The 15,783-nt window shown below is 44.1% G+C and overlaps 1 protein-coding gene across 20 annotated transcripts in view; it reads right to left on the minus strand.

Annotated features, from left to right (window-relative positions):
• Nucleotides 1-15,783, minus strand: part of SUSD6 (sushi domain containing 6) — a 68,881-nt gene that overhangs the window by 42,842 nt on the left and 10,256 nt on the right. For 8 of the 20 annotated variants that reach the window (XM_085548966.1, XM_085548967.1, XM_085548969.1 and 5 more), the window contains one exon: nucleotides 14,747-14,904. The exons of the other annotated variants lie outside the window; for them this stretch is intronic. The gene's annotated coding sequence lies outside the window, so the exon portion shown is untranslated. The remainder of the gene's footprint in view (nucleotides 1-14,746; nucleotides 14,905-15,783) is intronic. 20 annotated transcript variants of the gene reach the window in all.

Consider the following 15,783-nt stretch of genomic DNA (forward strand, 5'->3'; position numbering starts at 1 on the left):
GGTACAGCCTGCAGGAGTCCTCCCTCAGGCTTCAACCAAGTTACAAAACTTGTTCTCAGCTTGACTTTCCCTTGGCAAAATTAGAAGACAAAAGAGATTCCGGCTGGATAAGAAGGTATCCTTTCTGCCCAGAGGGGAGCTGCTGGATTAGGAAGCTATTTAGACATTCAATTCCCTGAAAGCCGATTGTTGTTTTTAGCACATTTTTATACCTACAGCTCACGGGGAAACAGCTTTCATAACAGCTTTCCTGTCCTCCACCCCCAGAAGTTAATTGGCAACACCCAAACAGCTCACTGAGGGTCTGTAGTGCTGCAGGGGTAACCTTTTCAACAGAAGCATCACACATTTATACAGACAAGACTATCTTCAATTACCTGCTTCACACTAGTAAAATATTCCTTGTCTCTTTCCCACTTCCCCATCCCAGTGCAACTGAATCACAGCCCATAGGAACACTAGTCTGACTGCTGCCAATATAAAAATGAATAAATAAACACACCACAAAGAACTGAAGTTTTCTAGACTGACAGCCCTTATCTCAGGGCACAGCTTGGTGTGCTGCAGAGAGAAAACAGAAGCTAACAGAAGGAAAAAAATGAAGTGCCTTCCTGTTCCAGCAGCATCAACACACTGTAGAACGCACACATTTATCAGCAGAAACATACTCTCAGGGAGAGAACTTAACAATTCATGGGTTTGTGTAAATCAAAGTGGCTCCCTTGGTTATACACAGCAGCAAGGAGCACACTGGCTTCATTACTGGATCCTAGCAGCAAGGCAGAAGCCTATGGTAGCACGAGGATATGGAAGTGGAATGCTTCAAACTCGTTTCACATGCCACAGCCTATGCTAAAGGGTTATGGGAGGATTAAAGTCCAAGCAGATGTTTTCAAAGATAATATTTAGTAAAGTCAGCAGTTCCCTTAAATATAGCAAGAAGGGGAGAGGAGATTCTTCTTGGTTAACTGCTTCAAGCCACAGAGGTCATTTTGTTTTCATTTTAAATCTGGAGAATATAAACTGTCCTGCATGGCCGCAAAGTCAACAGCCCACACCCTCTCTGGGAATGCTCCGAACAAGGAAAGAGCTCCTTGCTTCCTGGTTGCAGCCACCCCTGGCTCCTACAGGTACCGCAGGCTGAGGCATGCACCAGCAGCCTTCCCAGGGACCCTCCACAGCCCTGCTCCCAGCACCAGGATCTGCTGGCCTCACAATAATAGCTTGCTCCTGCATGAACGCCCTGAAGTAGGCACTGCTTTCCCCGATAGCACACACACCGGACTTCCCGCTCCTAAACCACAATGGGCCCTTTCCAAGATGACGCACTTGCTCTTGGCAGCAGCTTCCCTAAGCTAAGCTGTTTGGGGACCTCTGCCATTTCTCCTCTAGAGACCTTTAAAGACTGCCAATTCAGACCCTTCAATACAAGATCACATCACAAGCACGCATACATTTTCTAGGATTATGACTAATTTTGTTTGGTTTCCCCCCCACACCCCATTTCATCACCACAGTGCTCCTAGATTGCCATGGAAAAGTGACCTCTGGGGGAGGTCAAGATGTGAAAAAGCAGCAGTTCAGGTGCACAAAGGACAAGGAATCAGGGGTCAGAGGACAGTCCAAGGCACTGCGGTTGCACGATGTGCCTGGGGCAAGGCTGCATATGTCCTGTGTCACTGTTGCTGGAGAACAGTCTTTAACCTGGATTCTATGCAGTGTGTCTTGGGAAGTGTTAAGTATGTCTGGAATGCTACTGGATTACTTTTAAATACCATGCTGCTAACTTGCCAAAGGAAAATGAGTTATCCTCATGCACATCAGAAATCTTTCCTTTAACCACTTAGTTTCTGCCTCCTGTCTTACAGAACAACATTCAGAAATTGCTTGCCATGCACAGCAAAGATTGTGCCACAAGAGGAGGACTGTTTTGTCTCACGGCCATACTGCAAGCAAAACTTAACATATTCACTGCTTCAGAGGGTTTAACATTCACCTTCAACTGCTGTTCATGTTTCTACTACCTTTTATCCTTAATTTGCACACCTTCAGTGAACAGTCAAACTTCAAAAACAAACCATAAAACCCCAAAATCCTCATCCTCTTAACTGGCTGATGAGGAAAAATTACAGGAAAAAAAGTAATCAAAAATTAAGTCCAAAGGACCAGCACATAACCTCCTGCAAAAGGTCTGGGTTGGAAGGGGCTTTAAAGCCCACCTCTAGTTCCAAAGCTACGCTGTGCATGTGGAAGAAAGTTGCTGTAGAAGAGGGCTTAAATCAGCAAAGTGAGGGGCCCTGATCCTCCAAAGAAAATAAAGAAAAGTGTATTTTCACTGCACACTCTAGAAGCCCCTCGCTACTTCATTCTCAGCTGTAGTTCACAGATTTGCAACTCCTACAGCCTAACCTGCTATTTCATTGCTTATGCATGCTATATGAAAGATTTAAGAACCAGCCAGCCACATTATCCAGATTTTCTAAGTAAATCTGTGCACTGCAGCAGTAAATTCCATCTTGGCAAGCAGGCATCAGAGCAGGCCTCTGAAAAATGTACTTTATGTCAGGAGCTAATGCATCTCTCATCTGACTGCAGGGGACAGAGCAGCAGCAAGGTGCTCTGATCTGTCAACATGCAGTAACTGAAACACCAGAGCTGCTGAGCCACGAGATGTTTTCTACTTAATTGACTTGCTTTCCCATCCTGTGACAGTAAAGCAAGGCTTATTCTGGGATCTGGTCACAGTTAAAAACCTGATCATCCTTCCAAAAGAAGGAAGGATACTTATAGGCAGCCCGATTGCTATTAACTTCCAGCCACCAGTAGGAGGAAAAGAAGAGTCATGAAGGGACATGAGAGATAGACAAGTTAATATACACAGCACCTCCAATGCACTGTGCTATTACAAACAGGCTTATAGTGATGAAGTCATGGCACCAATGAATCACGAGAAACTGGTTAAGGAAACACTGTATCCACTTTACTGATCATTTTTTTGCAAGCACACCAACATTAATATTACCTATAGGATCAAGTAGACACAAGGGAAAGCAGAAAATATATCCCATGCAATCTTCCCCATGCATTTTTTGTTTTTCCTTTATAGATATGCCTTTATTTGGACCAGCATTCCCTTTGGAAACTATTGTTTCAGCATTTTTCCCCTGCCGCACTGCATCACAGAGGCAAGGTCTCATACTTTCAGCTTTAATCAGTACAACAGCACATTTACAGAGAACCATATGCACAAAATGTTCCAGAAAGCTTTCCAAAAATAATAAGTCCTAAAAAAGAAACCTCACAGTAAACTGAAATGGCTTCAGGGAAGGAGAATAAAGAAAAGCCATGCAAAGGCAGAACCTCTTGAAAGCACACACAAGCCTGAAACAATACGTCTAATAAGAACAGGATTCTCAAAGAGGCACAGAATTGGTTGGGTCGCTTTCATGTCCAAGAGGATTTTCCCATTTATGCAGCTGCATTAATCTGTTTCAGGGAATACATCACACAGCACATGTACAGTAAAGGCTTATTTCATAAACCCTCACCACTAGAGTATGCTTTTCCCCCGTCCTTAACTCTTGTTGTGCTTCTATTTCCACCAATGTGGCTAAAAGCATCAGTCTGCTACACACACAGCTGCAGTACTGCCAGGCACAGTCATTTCAAGAGGACATTCAGTTGGGAATTCCTTTTTCCTAAGCCTTCTATATAACTTCAGTGAATCAATCTGACATTTACATAATTATACTACAAGATGAATTTTTAACGTTTGCCTTTTCCATTTCTTCCTAAAAGCAGAGCTGTGAGACACCATCCTCAAGAAATTCAGAAATTACCACCCAGACATGAGAACACGCACTCTTCACTCCCAAAGGATGGCAATACTTGTTGTGTGATGCTTATTAGTTGTGTCAAAGCTTATACAGAAAGTTCTCCACAACAGACATGTTCCAATACCAGACCCTTCCAGGTGTCAACATCTAGACATCTGTCAGTGCAAAGATAGAGATTAAGATAAACACACACACACAGCACTCTCTGTCCCTTTATTACTTGGAAAGTTGAATCTTCCAACAATCTACTATTATTGATCACCTTCAGAAAGAAGTACACTTCCTAATTTTGTTAAGAGTCATGAGTTAGGGTAGTATGGTTAGGCTGTAGTTGGACTTGATGATCTTTAAGGTCATTTCCAACCTGAGCAATTCTCCCATTCTGGTTCTACGGTTAAACCTGTTTTTGAGATCATAACACAGATGTGCTTCAGTAAGTCTCTGTGGGTGGAAAGAAAAAGCAGGCCTTCAGTCGTTCTCAGCACCACAGCTCAGGGTAGAAAATATTAGCTCATTATGCCCCTTTACTTTTCTTCTTCGCAAAGCATTAAATATTTTCTATTTAAGATGCACCACACTATGCCACAGACCCTCCCTGTGACAGAGGTCCATAACAGTGGTATTAGAAACATTTCATTCTGCAGAACCCAGTCACTTTTTTTTTTTTTGACAACATGTAATTTGAGAAGCAAAACTTGATTTTGCATAGTCACCCAAAGCCCCCATAGCTCAAACCACAGGAGGAATGGGGCAGCACTCGCAGGTCATGCAGCCCCACAGGCTCCCAGCTGAGCACCCTTCACCAACCAGAGCCAATCTGAGTGCCCCACTTGCAGCCGTCAGGCTCCAGGCAAGGCACCATCAATTAATATCTCGGAAATTAATACTCAGGGGCCACGAGAACAGGCATGGGAAATAGGAGTCCTAACAGCTTCCTTTGTTTTAAGTCATGTACTCACAAAGAGCACATGCATCACTAAGCAGAAAGAACCCCACAGCTGTTTCTCTCTAACTGGTCTCCCCCAACAGGCAACACTTAATTTGATTTTCTAACAAGGGATCCATTTTCATTATGTTCCGATTTGAGTAGCACGAGCTAGGCACATCAAACCAGAGCAGCACTAAGAACTGTCGCTAACTGCTTTCTACAGGCAGCAGACACGCACAGAGCAGAGGCCAAGCTTTTGGAATGGAATATCCAGCACAGGTCACTTTGTAGTAGCATAGCAAACTGGTGTCCTATGACCTGCAGGCACGATTCTAAGGTTGAGCAGTTACCATTTGCATCATTAAGCTGGAGAGAAGGAATAAGCCAGAAAGGAGTAAGAACCCCCAGGACAAAACCTGCCATACACAAATCCTGTAAACTGCATTTCAATGGAAGGCCAGTCTGATGCTCAGACTTCTCCCATCTGCATAGCAGCAGCAGTTCCCTGTCCTTTACTCCCCAGTCCTCTCACCTGCCCCTTGTATAACAGCACTGCCTCCGCCTCCAGCACCTAAGCACAGAGTGCATTTGTGGCTAATTCAACTACAGGGTGACCCTTCCGCCAGGTCAGCTTCAGAGCTGCACCCCATGCTGCCAATCCCCTCTCCTCATATAACCAACCACTCCCCCCACAACACCAATCCGAATATTCCTGGACCTGCTGGGGAAACCAGGTCCTTGTACCTGCATAGCACTGTGACTGGTAGCAGAAGCTGGGGAAAAGCAGAGATCCCACCTCAGCTTTGCATGGAGCTGCTCTGACTCAAGTGAGCAGCTTGTACTGGCTGCTGGGCCAAGCAATTGCTCAAGCTTCCTGCTCCTAAATCCAGCTCTGTCTTCAATGCACATTAGGATGTAGCAGAGATGATTTACCATGTGTTAAGATGCTCTCAATCAAAATCCTGCCCCTAAATCAGGGCTCTAAGCAACCTGCTTTCTATGCAGACTGAAAAACGGAGAGCTGTGTGAGGGTGCTTTGCTATAGCCAAAGGCAACAGGGGCTTGTCCAGCTACAGGAAGTCAAATGAAATCAAAGTTGGGAGAAGGGGGAAAAGCAGAATGGCAGAAGTCAGTACTGGCTTTGGCAGTCCATCCTACTCTTTGTGTAACAATGTGAAAAGCCAGGAAGTGCCACACACACACAGAGGATCCCCACTTGTGCCAGCCCTGGACCAGAAGGCAAGACATCCAAAACCTGGAGAACAAGGTTATTGAGCTCTCTGCCTTGCATCTCTGCCTTTTAGTTGTTGTTGTGTTTTGTTTTTGTTTTTTAGGCATTTTGCAAGTAACTCTGAAGCTCCAGCCACAGCCAAAAATCCTCAAGCAATTTCCTGTCTCTGGAAGAAAGGCTCCCTCACAGTGAATTGATTAAATACGAGTTACTAAAATTAGTACCCAGAAAGCTACCTTAACAGTCACCCACTTCATGTCTGTACCTGTAGCACACAGCTCAAAGCAGAGCACAAAGATCAGCTGCAAATGCATACAGAAACACAAAACAAATCCACAAAAATCAGTTGGACTGCACGATGAAGGCTTAAAATGCCTTTCCATGACAGAATTTTCACTTTCATTTAATCCACTTTTAAGTTTCTCAAAAGGAATTCACTCGATCCCTTTATTACTGTACTCTTAAGATTAAATTTGTTTTCTCTGTTTTATGAGCCTGACATGCAACTACCTTTCAGAGAATCATCATGTCTCATCACAACTGTTTGCAGCCTAAGACTTCACTGCAAAACTACAAACTACATCTATCTGCTCCACCTGCCAGTACTACCAGTTCCCATTTCTTCTAAGGCCTAATATTTTACATAAAAACCACACTGTGACACAAGTGTTAGTTCCTCTAAATGCTCAGTGTGTGTGGGGGGGTAAGCAACCAGATTGATGCACCATCAGAAACTTGTGCTGAAGTTCTCTGGTATCCCTTTCAGAGAAACTGGTGGTCTACTGCTTGTAGCTAAACATGTTTTCAACAGAAACCCTCAACATATTTTAAAAGGCTACTTAATAAGCCTCACTTAGCCAAAAAAGCTAGTTTCCATGTGCTTTATACACACACGAGGTCACCTAAAACTGTACCTGGGTGATCTGAGCATGACATTTACCAGGTGCAGCAAGACAGCTGCCTCTCAGCAGCAAACTATCTTCTTTGTCTCCCTTTGCACTCCTGGGTCTCCTTTCCTCATGAAGCAGAGCCATTATTTCACGGTCAGGGTTTGCCCAGAAGAAGGAAGTGGGAGGAGGACAAAAAGAAGCCTGCTTTGTGAAAATAAATAGCTCCATTAAGGCTCGCAGGATGCTGTAAGGCACTTTTTTTTTTTTTAGGAAACCACCCTCCTTACAATTCACTGCAGAGCACAACTGCTATCAGAAACTCTCTTTCTCCAACAGCCACATCCCCTTCTCGGTCTGTGAACAGTGCCACAGCTTCCCTTCCCAGCCCTCCCACCACCTACAAATCACACTCCTTACAGAGGCACTTGTAGGTAGATGCTGGGAGTCAGTGCAGGGGCTGCTTTACAACACCTCTGCAAATGGAAAGAGATGCCAGTGAAACTCTTATCCGACCCTTGTCAAAGGAGGGGCCATCTGCCAATAAGGACCCAGCCAAACAACTTACTTCAGAGAGACCAAGGTTAAGTTTCATCTTCATTGCCAAGCATGACCATGCTTTATTTACATTAAAGGCACCAAGAGCCTTCACAAGTTCCTCACAAATAAACAACAAATTCTGAAGAAGTCTAGAGACTAGGGAAGGCATACCATAGAAGGAAGTGATTCAGTGGGAAAGATGAAACATGGGAACGGGGAAAAGAAGCAGTCAAGTGAGGCCTTGTCATTTCAGAGCATGGTAATGCTCAATCCCCACTGCACACTCCTGAGTGCGTATAAAGTTCAGCTTCAAGCCAGTCATCAAGAACTGGCAGCATGCAGAGGGATCCCAGTTCATTTCTGCAGGCATCAGTTCAGGCCTACACAAAGTGCACAATGGTTTGTGAGTGGTAAATTAGGAACCATGTTAGTAACACAAAAAACACTATTAGAAAATGAAGATGCACTATGTACAACCAGGCTGCCAAACTTAGCAGAGGTCTCAGAAAGCTGACAAGGACACTGGAATAGGGGATATGCTTGTTACTACTTTAATGTCATCAATTGCCCACCAAGGGCAATCCTTTGGCTGAAATGACATCTGCTGTCCTATTCTTTTTAGCACATGCTTTGTAATCTTCTTCTTGACACATTACAGCTAATTGTTTTATCTCACTGTACAAGTATGCGTAAGGAGAGAAATGCAAATGCAAAGACTGAAGCATACATTTGCTTCAGACAGGTGAGCAGTCAGGAGAACAATACCTTCAGGAACTCATCCTGCCTGGTTAGTATTTGCAAGGCAATGGAAGGCACAAAACTGAGACTAGGAATCAGAGCACACCGTGCTAGTTGCTGGATAAACACTGAAAAAAATACCCAAACCAACCACCCAACTCTGGTACAAAGACATCAGAAGCTCCCTTTGCAGAAAGAAGCCACCTCCTGAATTCCAGTCATGACTGGCTCCCTGTGTTCTTACTCTCACAACAGCTTCTTATGATTTAACCCCTAAAGTAAGCCAGAGCTATTTGGTCTGCTGCTAACACCCAGTAAGATCTGCACCACGCCTGTTCTTAATGCTCTCTTTGTTCATTACAGTGGATTCAGAGGATTGAAAAGGAAATTAAAAGGTCACTCAGATACTCGAGCTATTTCTGTCTCAGAACATGCCAATAATTTGGCTCAGAAGCAAGAACCAGAAAGCAAGTCTGCTTGGAAACAGACTTCTTTCCCTCAAATTCGCACCAGTAAATATTTAACTCCCTTTTTATTTCCATAGCCATGGACACTGACATTAGCTCGATCTTTGTTGATTTACAAAGCCAGATTTATTCATAAGGTAAAGAGTAGGACTGCATATTCATTACTTCATTGCCATTGGCCCTTCCTCTTCAGTTCACAGCTCTTTTCCTACATCTTCAAGCCTTAACACAGCCCTACTTCTGCTTTACCCTTATCTTTTGTTCCTTCAGATTACTACCACATCCCTTTATCCCCCCTGCATACACTCCAATTCATATCAGACATACCTGAGTGAACCTTCCATCTCCCTCCAGTTCCTTTGTGCTACTTCCTCAGTAGAACTCATTAACAAGGTCTCCAGGACTGCTCATGGCTGAAAATCTCACCCCTGGGCATACAGGAATGAGTTTGTAAGGTTTTGAGGGCAGTTACTTTGTGGATTTTCAAAGGCACAGCATTAGCAATGTGGAGGTAGCAAGGGCTGATTCGTGCTCTACCTTCTCAGTGCTGGGCACGGAGATGTTGCACCTCGCTGATGTAGGCTGCTGTCCTCCATGCAAGGGGTCATTGCCACCCTACAGCTTCCTGCCTGACATTTTCCTAAACTGCAGCTGGGAACATAGGGATCTCCTGCTCCAGGGACAAAGAAGCAGACTGGCTCCTCTCCAATGCCAGATGTACTTTCAGACTGCCTGCTGCTTCTCCTGTTGCCTTTTTCTTTATTTCTTTTTTAAATTGTTCCCCAGTTTAGCCACGTCTCTTTCAGAGGGAGACCCTATGAACAATCCTACACTTCTTGCCTGGGATCAGGAGATGCTGCTGAACATGTCTTTCAGGGCTTGACAATAAGTCAAAGCATGGCTGCAGTATGGACAACAGGCTGCTGCAATGGCTGTGGTGAGCCAGATACACAGAATAGCTGGACAGAGGACCAAAGTTCACTACTGAACTGCTCTGCTCTTAGCCCAGCATCCCCAGATGCACCTCTTCTCCCTCCAACAAATAGTTCTTTAGGTTTCAGACTCTTACACAAACAGATATTCAATATAGTGTGGCCCATGGGCTGGCTCTGCATGACCTATTTGGAGCTGTCTGCAAGCCAGGGTGTTTTCCAACAGAAGCTGCTTGCAGGAATACCTTGTCTCAAGAACACAGCACCCAAGGGCTTGCAGTTGCTAAGAAGCACAGCACAAACACACCGGTAGGAGCCCCCATCACAAGTGACTTACAGCCCCAGCAGCAGACAGCTGGTCCCAAAGCAGTCAGTCTTCCAGAGATGCTACCTCTGTGGTGGAGAAAGGTGCCTCTTTCCAGAGAGGCCTCCCCAGGAATACAAAGAATGTCATTTCTGAGGAGCTGAGTCACTCTCACCAGCAAGGACCAAAGTTTCTATTGGTGCTGTGTCAAGCACTTTAAACAAACAAAAGCCCCATGCAAACAAAGAGAAGAGCACAACTCTTCCTAGTGCAATCTTCCAATCCCTATGTGCCAGACTGAGTGATGCTGCAGTCCACTGGTGCTCATAGCTACTTGTTATGTTGCAATCCACCACCACACACTCCTCTCTCCCTTACTGAACTGCAACAGTACTCAGGTAAACAAGAGGAAAAACAATTACACTGGTAGGGAAAATATAAAAAAAGGTAGCCAATTGCATCCAGAAATAGCCCATTCTCTTGCTAAAGCAACGCTGGTATTATTAAGTCATGCAGATTCGCAAAGAAGCTGCACTGACAAGTAAAGCCAAACTAAAACAAGCCACCTTGAGGAAGGCGGGGTGAACCATTGATTCATATTGAAGAACAAAGTTCAGAGGCCATAAGTAACAGCACAGCAGGAGAAACTATTCAGCTGTGTACACTGACCCAGAACACAGGGTTCAGTTACCATCTATGCTCATGTACACTTCAGTAACACCGCCCAAGCCACGTTTTATGTAGGTCCATCTGTGCCCTTCATTTTTAAACACACATTTAAAAATTCAGAGTAATTACCTGATACACTGGATCTGTGCTCTTACAGCAGAAAGAGTAGAAAGAAAACAAAGAGAATTTGTGTAACAAAAGAAAACAGAGCAAGAGAGGAACATCTGCTGCTTTTACCAGGAGCACCATATGGTCTGTATCTGAGGTACAGAGAATGAGTTCATTCATATTTAAAAGCAAAAGTAATAGGTCACTCCTCCCAGGACACAAGGGAAAGTGGCCATCCCCCTTCCACATTCCCAGCCCTATCATCCCCAGAACAGATTTGGCATTCTGAAGAACTGGTGCTACTGGTATTCCTGCCCAGCCAATCAAGCTCAGAGCACTTCATTACAAGATGCCAGAATGAGGAGATAAGAATGCCCCTTTGGAAGTTTTGTTTAGCCATAACACAGGCCTGCTTTATCCAGCCAGAGCTGCAGTGGAACATCTAGTTTTATAAGAGCAGTGTTGACATCTACTAATGGAGCTATAATGTTTGGCAGTAGTACAGTGCTGACTACCCTTACATCTCAACTGCTATCCTGGAGTCAGTGTCAGTTCCTAAAGGCTCTGCCTGAAACAGAAACCAATAAAGGTCGTTTAGGTCTGAACATCCAAGAAACATTTTCTGCAACACATTATCAGGATGTTAGAAAACAATGCTGCTACAACACAGACACATCAGCTGAGAAGGTCCCTGAAGAAGCAGTGCCCTCTCTCAGCAAAGTTACAATACAGGATATGCAGGTCAAGCAGGACAATCTTAATACAGTTTCGTTGTCTCTTTAAAAAACAGATTGGTAAATTTTGTGTTTGTTATGCTTTGTTTTTCTTTCGAGTACTTGGTGGTGGCTATCATGCGGCTGTGAATAACTTCTGCAGGCAGATAAGATTGGCTGTACTGGTAAAGTCCCTTAACAGCACACAAGCTAATTCAGCTACTGGAAGAATTCCTTGTCCCAATAAGGCCTTGCAATATTTGTTGCTTCTTTATTCTTTCTAAACCTGAATCCTCACTTAGTCTCTGAAATTCAAGTCGTCGCTTTGTCAATTGAGTTTTCACTGCTAGAGACGGACAGCAAAAAAGGATTAGAAGGATTTTGCAGCAGTGCTGAGCAGCCTAAGCCACAGAGAACAGCACATAAAAGCCGGCTCTGAAAACTGAATGCCAGAAGTAAATAAAATGGAAAATGACAGGCCAGATTAACAAGTGCCAGCATTAGCTCCCAGACTCATCCAGGTCACAACACATCCCAGTGCCCCTTCTCCATCCCTTTAAAACACTCCAGTGTGAATCCTGTGCCGCCCTGAGCAGCACATACCACTGTGTGTTAGGCTCATGGAAGAGAACCTGGGCAAGAAACCCAGACACAAGCACTCCAACAAAAAGCAACTCACAAGTGCCTATATCAGAGCCAAGTATTTGCTTAGATGGCCCCATGTTCTTGGTGCAGAGCTCTCTTGGTGCAAACTCAAGTCTCCTGCCAAGGCAGCAAGGCTGTTTCAGCTCCCCTACAAGCAATAAGGGGGAAGCAATGCAGCAGAGTGGAGACACAGAAACTGTCTGAATAACAGCCTCACTGCCAGAAAATGCATGAGGGAAAAGGAATCTAACACCTGAATTTTAGCTTCTGCCAAGTCAAATATTTACTTAGGGGTTGGTACCAGCCTCATCTTAGGACCAGAAACTACAATCTTATGCTTAAAAAAACCCAGCTTTTGTATCATAGTTGTTTCCTCCAATTATTTGCCTCCCCAAACATTATTTCATTTGCTGGTGATCCTGTTAGAAGAGGGTACACACTGCACCAGAGAGCAATGGAAGCAGTGTGCTCCTGTGATGCAGCAGCCTCCTAGGGAACCTGAAAACAGAATGTAGGCTTCTGACTTCAAGGCCTTCTGCAACGCAAGAGGTCTGTGTTAAATTATCCCCATGTAAGATTTTCCATGCCATCAGAAGCCACCCACAATTGATTTTGAGCAAGATCCATAATCTAGGTTTCCTCCACGTCAAAAGGAACACCTACTGCCAGCAAAGCCATCACAGAATTAAATGCATTTCCAGACTTGGGGGTGGGGTGGGTAGGAGGGGTGCAGAAATCAATAGCCTTAGAAATTACAATGGCTGTTGCACAGCTTTAAGCAAGTCAAAAGCCACTGGGAGAGATTAAATATAGACTTCTATAACAAACACTTCTACAGTCTCTTTCTTGCCTAGTATCATTAACTCTGCTTGTGGCTAACTGTGATCAAAACCACAGCAACCTTGCTACTCTTTTCAGAAAAGGAGGATTTTATGGAGAAGAACAAAATTCAGGGCTTTGGGATTTATTCATTTTTTGTCTGTTTGTTCATTTTTTACTATGCGGAACTTGGGGTGTCCTACGCATTTTAGTATTACCTAAATCTGTAGCTGCACACAATGTTCCCATCGCACTCTGGAGCACAAAGAAGCAAAAACCTGAGAACAAAGAAAGGTCAGAGCACACAAACAGCTGTGTGAGTAACACCAATGCACACACATAGGAGTGCAGGAGAGGCAGTGGCCAAAATGACTGCATATGGCACCTGCCCTCTGCAAAGAATAAAGGAGGCTGAGAGGAGAGGCTAGTACTTTATATGGCAGAAGTCAGCTTCTACATGTTCCCTTCTGAAGTCTGCTCTCAGCCCTACAGTTTCATTATTAAATTTCATTAACAAAGGAGGAGAGGCACTATCACTTCTTGCTTAAAAGCAGTTAAGTTTTGCTTCAGAAAATCTCACTTCTGCCCTCGTATTTGTCATATATACAATAATAACTTGGAAATTAAAAGGAGCTTTAGGCTTTAGATGCCCCCAAGCTGCTCTACCACTGTCTGAACTCATCTGATTCCTGATTGCTTTGTTTCTTATCACCTCATGTAGTCTAGAGATGAAGAAGGATAGCCATAGCCTACAGCCCTGTGAGAAGCAGATCTATTCTGCAAGGTATCTGAAGGACTATGTCTACGAAAGCAGGCATGCCACGATCTACTAAAAGGAGAAAGAAGCATTTGTGCTCCAAACTTTTGTAATATTACATGAATAGATGCAAAGTAATTTTTCAGATGTTGGTAGGATTTCTCAGGTAGGATTTCCTACCTTTCAGTAGTCACTGCCCTCTAGGCATTCAGAAATCCCAGAGTAACAGCACTTTGGTTTGTTTTCTGAACACCAGTGGTTTGAGTTCTCCAGCCCAATGAAGTCTGGAGAGGAAGCCATTCCACCCATAGTAAAAGCAGGTGAGATCTAGCTCAGGGCTGCTATGGGAAGAGATGTTCAAATTCACCATTTCCAAGAGATTCATGCAAATCTTGCTCTGTTGCATAGCTGTCACTGCATGTTTTTCATCCTAGATAAATACAGTAGCTTATTTAACGCCTACTACCACAAAGTAGCTTAGTTTTCCTTTCCGGGCCAGATAGCAGCCCCGTATTCTTGAGTGGCTCCGTCCCATCCTCCCACAGCCACCCACACGTACAGGGGCTACAGCCTCCCCACGCATCACCTGGTGTGTTAGAGGTAGCTGGCACAGCCTACACAGACAGCTGGAAACTTGGCAACCTTGCAGCCAAACAGTAGAAAAAACACAATATAATGTAATCACACACCACAGTACAAGGCATGCAGCTGCCACACATTACACCCTATTACACTGGAAATAGCCATTAATTTTAGAAGTAAATCCACGTGCAATTTTTATGCAATTAACTTTCAGCTTCTGTAATTTAGCTCTAATTCCAGAAGACTTCAGAAGCTCATTCTGCATTACAGAGGGTTACCTATGAAAAAAGAAACAAAAACAGCCAAGTAATCCAAGTGTAAGGCTCACCGCAGCAATGCCTTCTCCACAGAAATAGCAGGAAAAAAATGCACGTAACCTTTTAAAACCTCAAAAGCCCAGACAGTAGCAGCCAGCTGAATATCACCTAAAACATGAAATCGAACAATGAAACCTTTGCAGTCTTCTTCTGAGCCTCCTGTTCCTCTCTGGCCAATAGCAGTGAGGTTAAGATATTTCTCCTGGGGGAAGGCCTCGTGAGGGACACTCATCTAAAACACACAACCATCATAGAAGACATCCAGATTCTCACCTCACAATCAGATCTCCAGAATCTGAGTGCTTGCTCTGCACAGGAAGTCAGGCCTGCAGTACCTCCAGAAGCCCAACCTTTACTCCTGGTTTCCACGGCTGAAGCAATTCCTTCTCTCCAGGCAGCTAAGCAACATCATCTCAGCTGACAGTTACCCCCTGGGCATCAGGAGAATGTTAGAGTTTTGTCATCCCAAAGGCACTCAAGACCATCATCTTCCCAAAAGCAGTTTCACATAGAAGAAACAGGCTAGTTTTTGATGAATTCCATTTTTCTGCGTCTTTCTTTTCCTCCCACCTTCCTTCAGCACAGGTTATTGACCTTCAACTGTGATTTGTGGTCCCACCTGAGAGCGGTACCTATCACACTGCAGATTACATTTCAGTGACAGACAGACACATAGCTCTGGAAGCTGATCTACTGTGCAAAAATTCACAAGATCAATATGAGCTCATCCAGCATGCTGCTCCATTTCCTGAGGATGCCACAGTCTTTGCTAGGCAGGAAGCATACAGAGAAGCTCAGGCAACAACTACACAACATTCGTGGCACGGTATAAAGCTTCCATTAGTGCTTCCTATACTAAGCACCTTTCCTAACCTCCCTTCATTTTGTTTTTCACTTGGATGCAAATAAAGACAGCTCTGAAGGCAGCGACAGCATCTGTTTTCATAGGCACTGTATCTAAAGTACTCTGCATCCAATCCCTGGGCTGCAGGCACAGCATCACATGCTGCTGAGCACACTTACCATGTACTCTATTTGCAATATTCTTACTTCCCTTCCCTGCAAAGAGGAGAGCATTTCCACAGTAGTCTTTCAAACATCGCATACAGAGAGCATAAGAACAATCACCCTCACAGTGTAAACCTGAAACAGAGTACTGAGTTTGTGTGTTCAAGCTAACTCAGTATAACTGAGTTAAGCCAGCTTCAAAAAGCCTGCTTGAAATATCTTACCAGTTGTTCTTCAGCCTCACCCTTCACCAAAACACAAATACAAAACAAAAAAAACCATTGCCTCAACTTGAAAAACAG

Source organism: Coturnix japonica, chromosome 5 (genome assembly GCF_054131305.1).
Source record: "Coturnix japonica strain WE chromosome 5, WE-NBRP24, whole genome shotgun sequence".
Lineage (NCBI taxonomy): Eukaryota > Metazoa > Chordata > Aves > Galliformes > Phasianidae > Coturnix > Coturnix japonica.